This window comes from Lynx canadensis, chromosome B1 (assembly GCF_007474595.2).
Source record: "Lynx canadensis isolate LIC74 chromosome B1, mLynCan4.pri.v2, whole genome shotgun sequence".
Lineage (NCBI taxonomy): Eukaryota > Metazoa > Chordata > Mammalia > Carnivora > Felidae > Lynx > Lynx canadensis.
Genome location: NC_044306.2, coordinates 142,930,044 through 142,945,996, shown reverse-complemented (window position 1 = coordinate 142,945,996; position 15,953 = coordinate 142,930,044). Strand labels below are relative to the sequence as shown.

General features: G+C 37.8%; 1 long non-coding RNA gene across 1 annotated transcript; it reads right to left on the bottom strand.

The window, feature by feature from the left end:
* Positions 1-680: 680 nt before the first annotated feature.
* On the bottom strand, positions 681-14,735 carry LOC115512516. Its single transcript, XR_003968414.1, has 3 exons — positions 14,725-14,735; positions 1,758-1,897; positions 681-903 (listed from the first exon to the last, which is right to left on the bottom strand). It is a non-coding gene; the product is annotated as an uncharacterized LOC115512516 (long non-coding RNA).
* Between the last annotated feature and the right edge of the window lie 1,218 nt (positions 14,736-15,953).

Sequence of the window (15,953 nt, the reverse complement as noted above, 5' to 3'; positions counted from 1 at the left end):
AGGACTTCATGACACATATATGGTCCATATTCCACTTTGCTTTGTGTTGTTGTTGTTCTTGTTGTTTTTATTTTCTCCTTGGTCCCTAAGACCAAACTATTATCAAATTTCAACTGCTACTTCAAACTGTGGTCAGAAATGATCATATACACCAAAGCACAAGCAACAAAAGCAAAAACAAACAAGGGGGACTACATCAAACTAAAAGGCTTTTGTAAGCAAAAGAAACAATAAACAGAATGAAGGCAATCTGTGGAATTTTCTCAAAAATTTGCAAATCATATATCCGATAAGGAGTTAATATCTAAAATATATAAAGAGCTAGGGGCGCCTGGGTGGCTCAGTCAGTTAAGCGTCCGACTTCGGCTCAGATCATGATCTCACAGTTCATGAGTTCAAGCCCTGCATCAGGCTCAGAGCTGACAGGTTAGAGCCTGGAGCCTGCTTCGAATTCTCTGTCTCCCTCTCTCTGTTCCTCCCCCACTCATGCTCTGTCTCTCTCTCTCCTTCAAAAATAAATAAAAACATTAAAAATTTTTTTAAATATATAAAGAACTCATATTATTCAATAGCAAAAACCAAACAATTGAATATGATCATTTTTTTTCAGAAAAGATGTGCAAATGGCCAACAGATACATGAAAATATACTCATTCCCTAATCATCAGGGAAATGCATATCAAAACCACAATGAGGTACCACCTCACACCTTTTAGAATAGCTATCATCAAAACGACAAGAGATGACAAGTGTGGGCAAGAGTGTGGAGAAATGGGATCCCTGGTGCACTGTTGGTAAGAATAAAAATTGGTTCAGCCACTATGGAAAACAGTCTGAAGATTCCTCAAAAAATTAAGAATAGAATTACCATATGATTCAACATTCTCACTTCTGGGTAGATATCTGAAACAAAAGAAAATAGGGTCTCAAAGATATATCTGCACCCCCATGTTCATTGCAGGATTATTCATAATAACCAAAGATATGGAAACAACCCAGGTGTCTATCAACAGATTAATAAAGAATATGTAATATGTTATATTGTATTATACACACACATACACACATGAATATTATTCAGGCACAAAAAAGAAGGAAATCCTGCTATTTGTGACAACATGGATGAATCTGGAGGACATTACACTAACTGAAATAAGTGAGACACAGAAAGACAAACACTGTATGATATCACTTATCTATGAAATGTAAAAAGCTTAACCCATAGAAACAAAGAATAGAGTGATGGTTACCAGGGGCTCGGACGTGAGAGAAATGTGGAAATGGAGGTCAAAGTGTAAAAATTTCCAGCTATATGATTAACAAGTTCTGTTGACCTAATATATGGCATGGTGATTATAGCTAATGATATCATATTATATACTTGAAAGTTGTCAAGAGAGTAGATCTTAAATGTTCTCAACACAAAAAGAAATAGTAATTACGTGACAGGATGGAGATGTTAGCTAAAACTATGGTGGTAATCATTTTGAAATACATAGATGGATCAAATCAACACACTGTACATCTTAAACTTATACAATGTTATATGTCAATTATACCACAATACAGTTGGAAAAAAATAAATGCAAATCATAAAAGTCTTAAAAAAGGGGGTCTTGCCTGGCTGGCTCAGTCAGTAGAACATGTGACTCTTGATCTCTGGGTCATGAGTTTTAGCCTCATGTTGGGCATACAGACTACTTAAAATTAAAAAAAAAGTCTTATAAACAACCTGTGGCAGAGACAGTAATGCTTACCCAATAGTCTATTAGACACCCTCCATGCTCAGCCCCCTAGTCCGTTGGTTCACTCCATGCTTGGCTTGTTCTACTGGCTCCCGGTGTGCTTAGTACCCTTGCAGTCAGAGAGGGATAAGTAACTAGTTTTGACCAATGGGCTGTGAAGGAAGTACATATGTATTACTTCTGGGATATGGCAGTGAAAGCCCACACAAACTTTATAGCCCTCTTCGCCTACTCTGTGATTAGAGAGAAAGCTTCTTACTCAAAGAAAACCACATCAAAGCAGCCTAGATAGTTGAGCCATTGCACAGAAGACAGGTGCCCTGAAGTGCCATCTAGATCTACAGATGACTTTGCATTAGCAAGAAATAAATCTTTGTCTCTTAAACAACTTATATTTTGCAGCTGTTCGTTGCCCATGGCATAACCTAGCTTATTCTAACACACAACCCAACAGAGCAATACAAATTTCTAATAATAGAAGAATGGTAAGTAGATTATGCTACAACTATTTGATGAGTATTATACAGCCATTGGGAAAAAAAGTAACAAAAACTATGTAACAACATAAGAATTATTTATGACATAATATTAATTGGGAAAAAAAAGCAGAAAACAAAAATAAGATTAGAAAGATAATGGGAATAAAAGGCAAGGTTTTCCAGTAAAATTGACAGAATGAATGAAATTGTAATTCAGAAGTCTCCTTAAAATGCTTTCCAGAAAACTGTTAACATATAAGAATTTGTGTATTTATTGGGTGGGGTGGAGCCAGAGAATGGTGTGGTGCCTGCTGAGCCTAAACCCATATTCAGACTTCTTCAGATATATGTTGACTATCTACTAAAGGAGGAGCTTCTAGGAAAGACCCCACTTTAAGGAAGGTGAGAATAAAGGCACAAATTTTATCCAATAAAAATATTATCAGGCTGAAGGGGAACTCGTCTGAGCACTTGAATTTGTTCTCTGATCCAAACCCCTTGGAGTCATGTCCACACTTGCAAGCTATTGTGCACATAAGTATCTATTTATATTGTTAGAATCATAAAGCCATGCTGTTTGGGGAACAGCATAGGAGTATGACACAGATGTGGAAGTCAGAGATTCACCTGGATTCAATGAATAGCAGAACAGACCCAGTACAACTTGGAGCCAGGGCATTATAATAGATAGCCAACGTTAAAGGCATAGCAATGACACCACCAAGCCAACTCCCAGATGGCAGCAACAGAGCTTTATGTGATAGGCTCAGCATGATCCCAAGTGTACCTGTGGCTTAGAGGTGCCAACTAATTCAGTAGCAATGGAAGATAACGTTTGAGTAAGGGATAGCGCTCTTAGTGCAGACATCAGTTCTGTGGATGGCAGCCCTCAGTTTTAGGAGCAGTAGTGACCTCAGAGGTCACCAGAAGTTGTAAAAATGTATTCATAACCGTATGTAAGTGGTATCTTGGGAACTCTCAGAAGAGAGGGCATGAGATTTGCAATAAGTCAAAGAGACTCTGCAGAAGAGGGCAGGAGATCTCACAGTAAGTGGGGATAGCTAAGCCGAGGAAACATTGTCACTGTGATGGCTCCCATTTTCTTCCCACACTGCACAGCTTAGGATATTCATGTTTCCAAAACAGTGGACAATTTAACAGAAGAAAAGTGGTCAAGCTAGAAATGGATAAATGAGAGTCAAGTGTTTCCTAGAGTTTATCCCTCCAGCACTGTCCACAGGAGAGAGACTGAATCTGCGGGGAAAGAAGGCCATAGATCACTTAAGAGGGGTTTATCAGGCTTGCACAGTACCTCTCTCTACTACTACCTATTTTGATATCCCAGGTGTCTTGATGCTTAAAAGATGCTGCTCAGAAGAGTAAACATGATTATTTCAATCACTGTAAACTAACCCATTGGTATTCAATGATACTATTGCAGGATTTTTTACCTCAATACCAGGGGTTCATTGTCTCACCGTTTGAAAGAATGAAGAGGTGGACACAGAATAAAATAAGCAGCAGGAAAAGTTTATTAGAGTATAAGATTAGAAAGTAAGAATAGTATGAAAGCTTTCTTTGCAGAGAGGGAGCATTCAAAGGTGAATGCCCACAACTATAGGAAAGGGTCCTTGTTTCATAAGGTTCTGATCCTCCCCCCTTTTCTTCCCCCTTGTTCCTTCTCAGGTTCTACCCTTACTGGCTAGATAACTCTAGGTGCTGGGTTGCCTATTAATGATTGGCTCAACTCCATTGTGTGAGTAGTCAGACTATGGTCATACTCTCCCTCATATAAAATGAGTTTCATGGTTTACTTTTTTTAGTTTTTGACGTATTTTGATTGTCAAATTCCTAAGGGGAACCTGAGGGGGAGTAGGTGGTGTCTGTTACATTCTTAAGAGGAACCTTACACCCTAGGGGATTTGCTGTGGCCAAATGCTCCCAGAAGTGTTCCAAAATATTTTTCCCCACCCAGAGACCTCGGGTCCTAGCCTTTCTCTCTCTGCCTATTTTATCCTACCTTTCCCTATCATAATACCACAAAGTATGTGGTCCCCTTCATAACTGTTAAAAAATTAAGAGACATTCTGGTTATTAGGTCAGTCTCTTACTTGGAAAGAACCTGTTCTAAAGAGACCAACTGTTCTTGAGTTACAGTGGTAAGATCATTATTGAACCTACAAAGCTAAGGTTTGTGACTCTAAAGGAATAGCATTGCGAGAGATCTCATTACAGCTGCTGACTAAATAGCTGTTTTACTGGCACACTCTTCAGCTACAATAAAAATTATAAAATATATGCAAAATTCTCAAAATATCAAGTTATTAAAATTTGTATAATAAACTCAATCAACACATATATGTACACATATATGAGAACAAAAGGAAGTGAGAAAAAGAAAGAGTGTTCTGGATATTCTCTGTGCCTTCAGATTTAATCTCCACCCTTACCCATCCTGTTTCACACCCTTGGTACATGACTGCCACAGACAATGTCAACCCAATTTGCTGTCTATGAACGTTGTCTGTGGTGTCCTGCATGGAACAGTTGATGAAGTCAATTCCATCAACATATTGCCCTACAGCTGTGCCTTTAGACTCTTTTGAAAGACCTCTCCTATTCCAAAAATTACAAAAATTTTATCCTATGCTTTCAACTATCAGCTCTATGTTTTTTTTCACAATTATGTTTTTTTTATGTTTATTTATTTTTGAGAGACAGAGACAGAGGGTGAGCAGGGGAAGGGCAGAGAGAGATGGAGACACAGAATCTGAAGAAGCCTCCAGGCTCTGAGCTGTCAGCACAGAGCCCAACACGGTGCTCGAACTCACAAGCTGTGAGATCATGACATGAGTTGAAGTTGGACACTTAGCCAACTGAGCCACACAGGCACCCCACATTTATGTTTTTAATACATCTGGGGTTTGCCTTTATATTTTGTATGGCAGGTACCCAACCTTTTCTCTATATAGTAAGTTACTTTACACAAATTTATTTGGAAACAGTCTATAATTTCCCCATTGATTGTGAAGTTACTTTTATCATATAACAAATACTCGTGTGTAACATTTCTTGACTCCATTCTATTATATTCTTTTCTCTTTATTTTGTTCCACTGGACTCTTTATCTTTCACTATTTTTCAAGTATAACTTTTAGTATTCCTATTATTATCTGTCATATTTTCCAGAGTTGGCTTAGCAACTTCCATGGATCTTTATTTTTCTAAATTTAGAATAAATTTGTTAATTTTCTCAAATCAACTTGTTAGAATTTTAGTTGAAATTAGACTGGATTTATCAATTACCTTAGAGAGAATTAAAATATTTATAATACTACTTTGTTTTATCTAAGAATAGGGAATATCTCTTCACATATGCCAATATTTCTGTATGTTACATAGCATAACTTTAAATTGTTCTCTTAAAAAGCCTTGTGCAGAGGAGCCAAGATGGTGGAACAGCATGGAAGCTTTTTGTGTGTCTCACGTCCATGAAATACATCCAAACCAACACTAAACCATCCTACACACCTAAAAAACTGATTGGAGGATTAACACAACAATCTGCACAACCTGAACCACAGAATTCAGCAGGTACATGGCACGGAGAGCTGAACTTGGGGAGCAAGAAGCCACGAAAGGTAGGGAACCCCTTTTGCAGGGGGAGAAAGGATGGAGACTGGGGAAGCAGGGAGCATATGGGAAAAGCACCCCTCCCCCAAAGCAGCTGGAGAGAAAGTGGAAAATTGGAAACAGCCGCAGGGACTAAACTAAAAAGGGAAAAAGGAGAAAGGAGAAAGGAGAGTGTTTAAATTCCATTAAAACTGTAAACAAGGAGAGCGCAAAGGCTGCAACTCCACAGCTCAATACCTGGTGGTACTCTGGTGGGAAGGGCAAATCCCCATGAACAGTGTGGGGTCCGGGAGGTTCTCGGGCCACAAGGGGAAAAGCGGTTCCACTGCTGGAAGGACACTTGGTAGAGATTGTTGCAGCCACCTGGTCCCAGCAGACCCTTGAAGGTGGCCACATTCACTGGTGCTGGGGCAAGGTCGTTGAGGGTGAAGCCTGGTGCCAGATGTGTGTTGTGATTTTCCATAATCCCTGAAATGCTGCTGCTACACTGTCTCGTGAACTTTTTGGGGGACAGGCTGGCACCTGGCCGCAGTCTCGGGGCACCGGCAACAGCAGGGTCCAGCGGGCGTTCCTGGGTGCAGCCACATTCGGCCATTGCTCATTCGGCCATTGCTCATTTGGCCATTGCTCGGTGAGACCCTCCTGGAGAGGGGTGGAACGGATCAAGGCTGCAGTCCTTCAGAAGTAAGGGCCTGGGGAAAACAGCTGCACCTGAGACAAAACTCGGGAGAGAGGTACTGCCTGGGGCCTGGTCACAGAGTGAAAAAGCAGAAGTGGATGAAAGCTGAAGACAGAGGACCGGTGTGGGATTGCTGATCCGGGAGAACAGACTGGGTAGCTGGGTGGAGCCATTTTCACCGCTCCCATGCATGCGCATATGCACCTATGAGCACTGCAACAGTGCACCCCAATAGGCTGGCAGTGCCATCTAGTGGAGAGTGGAGCTGTTACACTGAGCCCCGCCCAACTAGGCCAACTTCGCTCCTCAAGACCACAAGCCTCACCACCAGCTTAATTTATAGACTATAAAGAGCTACATAGAATGACCTCTAGGGGAAAACGAAGCAATTTCAGTCTTAATGCAATCTGTTAGCAGGTTCATCTGTTTAATTTTTTTCTTTTTTTTCTTTTTCCTTTTTCTCTTTTACAATTCTTTTTCTTGAATACAGAAAGAGAAAAGTTTCATTTTTATTTTCAACTTTTATTAAAAATAAAAGTTTTTAATTTTTATTACTATATTTTTTACTTTTATGTAAAATTTTTCACATTCTACTTTACTTCCATCACTTTATTTTAGTCTACTTCAGTGTACTCCCCTTTTCAAATTTTCAAACAATTTCCTTTTTTTTTTCTTTTTCATTTCTTTTCTTTTTCTTGAATGCAGAAAGAGAAAAACTTCATTTTTACTTTCAATTTCTTTTTAAAATATTTTCATTTAATTTTTATTACTATATTTTTTGCTTTTATGTAATTTTTTTCAAATTCTATCTTACTCCCATATTTTATTTTAGTCTACTACAGTGTACTCACTTTTTCAAATTTTCAAATAATTTCTTTTCTTTTTTTTCTTCTTTTTTCTTAAATACAGAAAATGAAAAAATTCTTACTTATTTTTAATTTTTATTAAAAATATTTTTCTTTAATTTTTTTCTACTATATTCTTTACTTTTGTGTATATTTTTTCAAATTCTATTTTACCCCCATCATCTCATTTCAGTCTACTTCAGTGTATTCATTTTTTCAAATTCTCAAACGATTTCCTTTTTTTCTTTTTCTCCCCCCCCTTTTTTTTCTCTAATCTGTAAAACCACTTTCAAAACCCAGACCAAAACACACCTAGGATCTAGCATCATCTATTCGATTTTTGTGTGTGTGTATTTTTAATTTTAAATTTTAATATTTTTTATTTTAATTTTTTTAATTTCAATTTTCCTACCTCATTAATACATTTTCTCCCTTCAAATTGATAAAACAAAGGAATTCACCCCAAAAGAAAGAGCACGAAGAAACGACAGCCAGGGATTTAACCAACACATATACAAGCAAGATGTCTGAACCAGAATTTAGAATCATGATAATAAGAATACTAGCTGGAATCAAAAATAGACTAGAATCCCTTTATGCAGAGATAAAAGAAGTAAAAAATAGAATGAAATTAAAAATGCTATAACTGAGCTACAATCATGGATGGATGTAGCAGCAGCAAGTATGGACGAGGAAGAGCAGAGAATTAGTGATATAGAGGACAAACTTATAGAGAATAACGAAGCAGAAAAAAAGAGGGAGATTAAGGCAAAAGAGCACGATTTAAGAATTAGAGAAATCAGTGACTCATTAAAAAGGAACAACATCAGAACCATAGGGGTCCTGGAAGAGGAAGAGAGAGAAATAGGGGTGGAAGGGTTATGTGAGCAAATCATAGTGGAAAACTTTCCTAGCTTGGGGAAAGACACAGACATCAAAATCCAGGAACCCCCCCCCCTTGAATCTCACAGAGGACCCCCATGAGATTCAACAAACACCGACCATCAACAAGGCATATCATAGTCAAATTCACAAAATACTCAGGCAAGGAGAGAATCATGAAAGCAGCAAGGGAAAAAAAAAAAAAGTCCCTAACCTACAAGGGAAGACAGATCAGGTTTGCAGCAGACCTATCCACAGAAACTTGGCAGGCCAGAAAGTAGTGGCAGGATATATTCAATGTGCTGAATCAGAAAAATATGCAGCCAAGAATTCTTTATCCAGCAAGGCTGTCATTCAAAATAGAAGGAGAGATAAAAAGTTTCCCAGACAAACAAAAATTAAAGGAGTTTGTGACCACTAAACCAGCGCAGCAAGAAATTTTAAGGGGGACGTTCTGAGGGGAGAAAAGATGAAAAAGTATATGTAAAAATAAATAAATACCAAAAGTAACAAAAGATTAGAAAGGACCAGAGAACACCACCAGAAACTCCAACTCTACAAGCATCATACTGGCAATAAATTCATATCTTTCAGTACTCACTCTAAACATCAGTAGACTCAGTGCTCCAATAAAAAGACAGAGGGTAACCGAATGGATAAGAAAACAAGATCCATCTATATGCTGTTTACAAGAGACCCACTTTAGACCTAAAGACACCTTCAGATTGAAAACAAGGGGATGGAGAACCTCTATCATGTTAATGGTCAACAAAAGAAAGCTGGAGTAGCCATACTTATATCAGACAATTTAGACTTTAAAATAAAGACTGTATCAAGAGAAGGGCATTATATCATAATCAAGGGGTCTATAGACCAAGAGGACCTAACAATTTTAAACATTTATGTGCCAAATGTGGATACACCCAAATATATATATCAATTAATCACAAACATAAAGAAACTCATCGATAGTAATACCATAATAGTAGGAGACTTCAACACCCCACTCACAGCAATGCACAGATCATCTAATCAAAAAATCAACAAGGAAACAATGGCTTTGAATGACACACTGGACCAGATGGACTTAACAGATATATCCAGAACATTTCATCCTAAAGCAGCAGAATATACATTCTTCTCCAGTTCACATGGAATGTTCTCCAGAATAGACCATATACTGGGACACAAATCAGCCCTAAGTAAGTACAAAAAGATCGATATCATACCGTGCATATTTTCAGACCACAACACTATGAAACTCGAGATCAACCACAAGAAAAAATTTGGAAAGGTAACAAATACTTGGAGACTGAAGAACATCCTACTAAAGAATGAATGGGCTAACCAAGCAGTTAAAGAGGAAATTAAAAAGTATATGGAAGTCAATGAAAATGATAACACCACAACCCAAAACTTCTGGGACACAGCAAAGGTGGTCATAAGAGGAAAGTATATAGCAATCCAGACCTTCCTAAAGAAGGAAGAAAGATCTCAGATACACAACTTAACCTTATGCCTTAAGGAGCTGGAAAAAGAACAGCAAATAAAACCCAAAACCAGCAGAAGACAGGAAATAATAAAGATTAGAGCAGATTAATGCTATCAAAACAAAACAAAACAAAAAAAACAGTAGAACAGATCAATGAAACCAGAAGCTGGTTCTTTGAAAGAATTAACAAAATTATAAACCACTAGCCAGTTTGATCAAGAAGAAAAAGGAAAGGACCCAAATAAATAAAATCAAGAATGAAAGAGAAGAGATCACAACCAACACAGCAGAAATAAAAACAATAATAAGAGAATATTATGAGCAATTATATGCCAATAAAATGGGTAATCTGGAAGAAATGGACAAATTCCTAGAAATGTATACACTACCAAAACTAAAACAGGAAGAAATAGAAAATTTGAACAGACCCATAACCACTAAGGAAATCAAATTAGTAATCAAAAATCTGCCAAAAAACAAGAGTCCAGGGACAGATGGCTTTCCAGGGGAATCCTACCAAACATTTAAGAAAGAGTTACCACCTATTCTCTTGAAGCTGTTCCAAAAAATAGAAATGGAAGGAAAACTTCAAACTCTTTCTATGAAGCCAGCAATACCTTGATTCCAAAACCAGACAGAGACCCCACTAAAAAGGAGAACTATAGACCAATTTCCCTGATGAACATGGATGCAAAAATCCTCAACAAGATATTAGCCAACTGGATCCAACAATACATTAAAAAAATTATTCACCACGACCAAGTGGGATTTATACCTGGGATGTAGGGCTGGTTCAATATCTGCAAAACAATTAAAGTGATTCATCACATCAATAAAAGAAAGGACAAGAACCATATGATCCTCTCAATAGATGCAGAGAAAGCATTTGACAAAATATAGCATCCTTTCTTGATAAAAACCCTCAAGAAAGTAGGGATAGAAGGATCTTACCTCAAGATCATAAAAGCCATATATGAACAACCCAACACTAATATCATCCTCAATGGGGAAAAACTAAGAGCTTTCCCTCTAAGGTCAGGAACAAGACAGGGATGTCCACTCTCGCCATTGTTATTCAACATAGAATTGGAAGTCTTAGCCTCTGCAATCAGACAACACAAAGAAATAAAGGCATCCAAATTGGCCGGGAGGAGGTCAAACTTTCGCTCTTCGCAGATGACATGATACTCTACATGGAATACCCAAAAGATTCCACCAAAAAATGGCTAGAACTGATTCATGAATTCAGCAAAGTTCCAGGATATAATAAAATCAGCGCACAGAAGTCGGTTGCATTCCTATACACCAACAATGAAGTGTCAGAAAGAGAAATCAAGGAATCGATCCCATTTACAGTTGCAGAAAAAACCATAAAATACCTAGGAATAAATCTAACCAAAGAGGTGAAAAATCTATACACTGAAAACTATAGAAAGCTTATGAAAGAAATTGAAGAAGACACAAAAAATGGAAAAATATTCCATGCACCTGGATAGGAAGAACAAATATTGTTAAAATCTGGATACTACCCAAAGCAATCTACATATTCAATGCAATCTCTATCAAAGTAACACCAGCATTCTTCACAGAGATGGAACAAATAATCCTAAAATTTGTATGGAACCAGAAAAGATCCCAAATAGCCAAAGCAATGTTGAAAAAGAAACCAAAGCAGGAGGAATCACAATCCCAGACTTCAAGCTATACTACAAAGCTGTAATCATCAAGACAGTATTGTACTGGCACAAGAACAGACACTCAGATCAATGGAACAGAATAGAGAACCCAGAAATGGACCCACAAACGTATGGCTAACTAATCTTTGACAAAGCAGGAAAGAATATCCAATGGAATAAAGACAGTCTCTTCAGTAAGTGGTGCTGGGAAAACTGGACAGCAACATGCAGAAGAATGAACCTAGACCACTTTCTTACACCATACACAAAAATAAACTCAAAATGGATGAAAGAGCTCAATGTAAGACAGGAAGCCATCAAAATCCTCGAGGAGAAAGCAGGCAAAAACCTCTTTGATCTTGCCCACAGCAACTTCTTACTCAACACGTCTCTGGAGGCAAGGGAAACAAAAGCAAAAATGAACTACTGGGATCTCATCAAAATAAAAACTTCTGCACAGAGAAGGAAACAATTAGCAAAACTAAAAGGCAACCAACAGGGGCGCCTGGGTGGCACAGTCGGTTAAGCGTCCGACTTCAGCCAGGTCACGATCTCGCGGTCTGTGAGTTCGAGCCCCGCGTCAGGCTCTGGGCTGATGGCTCAGAGCCTGGAGCCTGTTTCCGATTCTGTGTCTCCCTCTCTCTCTGCCCCTCCCCCGTTCATGCTCTGTCTCTCTCTGTCCCAAAAATAAATAAACGTTGAAAAAAAATTTTTTTTAAAAATAAAAGGCAACCAACAGAATTGGAGAAGATATTTGCAAATAACATATCCGATAAAGGGTTAGTATCCAAAATCTATAAAGAACTTATTAAACTCAACACCCAAAAAACAAATAATCCAGTGAAGAAATGGGCAAAAGACATGAATAGACACTTCTCCAAGGAAGACATCCAGATGGCCAACCGACACTTGAAAAAATTCTCAACATCACTCATCATCAGGGAAATACAAATCAAAAGCACAATGAGATACCACCTTACACCTGTCAGAATGGCTAACATTAACAACTCAGGCAACAACAGATGTTGGCGAGGATGCGGAGAAAGAAGATCTCTTTTGCATTATTGGTGGCAATGCAAGCTGGTGCAGCCACTCTAGAAAACAGGATGGAGGTTCCTCAAAGAGCTAAAAATAGAACTACCCTATGACCCAGCAATTGCACTACTAGGTGTTTATCCAAGGAATACAGGTGTGCTGTTTTGAAGGGACACATGCACCCCCATGTTTATAGCAGCACTATCAACAATAGCCAAAGTATGGAAAGAGCCCAAATGTCCATCGATGGATGAACGGATAAAGAAGAGGTGGTATATATATATATACAATGGAGTATTATTCGGCAATCAAAAAGAATGAAATCTTGCCATTTGCAACTACGTGGATGGAACTGGAGGGTATTATGCTAAGTGAAATTAGTCAGAGAAAGACAAAAATCATATGACTTCACTCATATGAAGACTTTAAGAGACAAACAGATGAACATAAGGGAAGGGAAACAAAAATAATATAAAAACAGGAAGGGGGACAAAACAGAAGAGACTCAAAAATATGGGGAACAAACTGAGGGTTGCTGGAGGGGTTGTGGGAGGGGGGATGGGCTAAATGGGTAAGGGGCACTAAGGAATCTACTCCTGAAATCACTGTTTCACTATATGCTAACTAATTTGGATGCAAATCTTTAAAAAATAAAAAAGAAAATTAAAAAAGAAAAAAAAGAAAAAGGCCTTGTGCATTTTTCTTAGATTAATTACTTGCCACTTTACATTTTTCTTACTACAGTTAATAGTAAACCCTCTAAAAATTTTACAAAGAGGACAAAACTTGGAAGGACATATACATGTGAGAATATCTTTATTTTACTCCCAACTTAAATGACAGATTAGCTGGTTATAAAACTGTGGTTTTGATATTCTTTACATTTACCACTTCAAAATAGTTTCTTGTCTCCAGTATGTGTTTGTTGTAATTCTGATTCTTGGTTCTTATTAGGTTCTCTTTATTCTTGAAGTTTGGGAATTTTCTTTTTCTTTTTGATTTTTAAAATTTTACCATATAATGCATCTAGGGACTTCTATAATCACACTCTCCAAACTGAGGTCTTTTGATTTCTTTAAATCTAGGGCCTTTTTGGTTTATTATCTCCTCAAATATTTTTCCTCTTTATATATATACTTTTATTATCTTTTTAGCTGTACAATAAAACAGATTTTTAGGGGTGCCTGGGTGGTTCAGTAAGTTGGGCATCTAACTTTGGCTCAGGTCATGATCCCATGGTTCGTGAGTTTGAGCCCACATTGGGTTCTTTGCAGACAGCGCAGAGCCTGGAGCCTGCTTCAGATTCTGTGTCTCCCTCTTTCTCTGCCTGACTCCACTGACACTGTTTCTCTCTCTCTCTCTCTCTCTCTCTCTCTCTCTCCCTCTCAAAAATAAATAAACATTTAAAAATATTTGTAAAAATACAGATGTTTACATTACAACTATAATCTTTTCATTTTTTTCTCTCATATTTTCCAGTTCTTTCTCTCTGTCTCTGTATGATGTTTTATGGGAGATTTAATTAATTTGACCCTCTAGATCATTTATTTGTTTTTCAACTGCATGCACTTTGGAATTCATCTCTACTACTGAGCTTTCTATTTTAATCACTTCATTTTTATATACCTTGTGTGAAATCAGATTTAATAGGCTAAGTCTCAAATAAGCATTTTTCACCCCACACAGTTCTCAGGATACAGGAGGTAAGGTCAGGGTGAAGAAATGCCCAGAGGTTGAGGGTCTGCAGCATTTTTGCTATCCCTTCTTTATGTCAGTTAGACTTAAACACTGTGATGATATCAGCCTATCATTGGGCCTACATCGCCTTCTAAGACCCAGTTGGTAGGGGGAAAAGGGCATGGGTTATGGAGCATTTCCCTGGCCTCTCTCCATCAATGCACTATGTCCTCTTCCATTACCTGGGGTGCCATTATCTCCTACACAAGGACTCAACCACTTTTATAGCTTTACTTAATTTTTCAGCTTCATCGACTTTACTTCTGTGGCTTTGAGTGAGGAGGCAAATTTTCTGGCTAATTTATCATCTTTTTGAAGTAGAAAGGGGAAATCCTTTCTAAGTTTAAATGCAGAATAGAAGCCATTTTATAGATCTGAATCTGGCAAAAATTTTGTAGATATTCCTGGGGAATTGGCTTGCAATCAGATATAATGGAGAACTGTTAGCACTACTTTAAAAATTAAAATACCTTCAGGGACATTTGATGCAATTAGAAGTGTTGTCTTAGATAACGGGGAACTCATCACTAAAAATGTTCTGTAAAACCTCATAATAAAAGCTTTGAGAGTAAAAGGAAGAAGAGGACTGACAAGGGGCTCCCCTTATATCCCTCCACTGAGAGCAAGAGAAACAAGAGGACTGGAGATTCTGAGTTCAACAACTGCCTCACAATGGAATAGTATAGCTACCAGGTAGGTTCAAGTCTTAGCAGTCACTACCAGCTACAAGGTGGGTCAAAAAAAGAGTGGAGATGAAGAAAAAAGCAAACAGCCTTGAGCAGCAAAATAGTGGAAGAAACGTGTATAAAAATAGAGCAGGAGAGATATTTTAATGACTGGGTGAATGTAGACATGTAGAAAATGTAGATATTTAGAGAAAATCAGTGGGAAGTCTTCTACGTGGCATGCTATATAACCCCTCACACACACACACACACACACACACACACACACACAGTAAAGGTCTATACTATTTCTCAAGCACCTAGAGTCATATCTGTTTTCACTTCTTATGGCTCTGCAGAGGCTAGGCCACTAGAGCCTTGGATTCTATTCAGAATATTGATAAATAAACCCCTTGTCCAAGTGCAAATTAGGTTTACTTTGTTTGCTTTTCCAAGTCATCAAATCCTGAGTATTTCATGTGTATCCTTTAACACAGCATTTGCCAAAGTGGGTTCGGTGATTATAAATAAAGAGGGTTCGATAGTCAAATAAGATTGGGATGTATAGGACTGTACACTTTTAACATGAGTTCTTTGCTGCAGGATTTCTCAGCACCTTAATATGCAAATGTTACTATAATTGCCCAAGAAAGAGACATGGTATGCCACATTTCTTAAATTTGACCATGGAATCCTTTTTCTCAAGACATCTCAGGATACTACTGTTCCATGGAACAAACTCTAGGAAACAATTCTGATGGATTGCTTACCTCTGTTTGAGTTAGAATGTGGCCTTAGCAGATATGGTCAAGGGCAATTTTTTGGCAATTGTTACAAAATAGCATCTTGCAAGATGCATTCTGCATCTTATTATAATCTAACAATTGCTTTAACTATGAAATTGTTATTTTTCACTTATGTCCATATGCATGATCACATTCAATTAAGTAATTTATTTCAAAGCCTCTTGTATTGTTCTCTCTTTGTGGCACTTCATGTAGTTAGTCTCGAGCATGTAAGCTCCATAAAGTTAAGTTTCATGCCTCTACCTCCACTGAATCGTGTAGAGCACTTGGTGCAGTGCT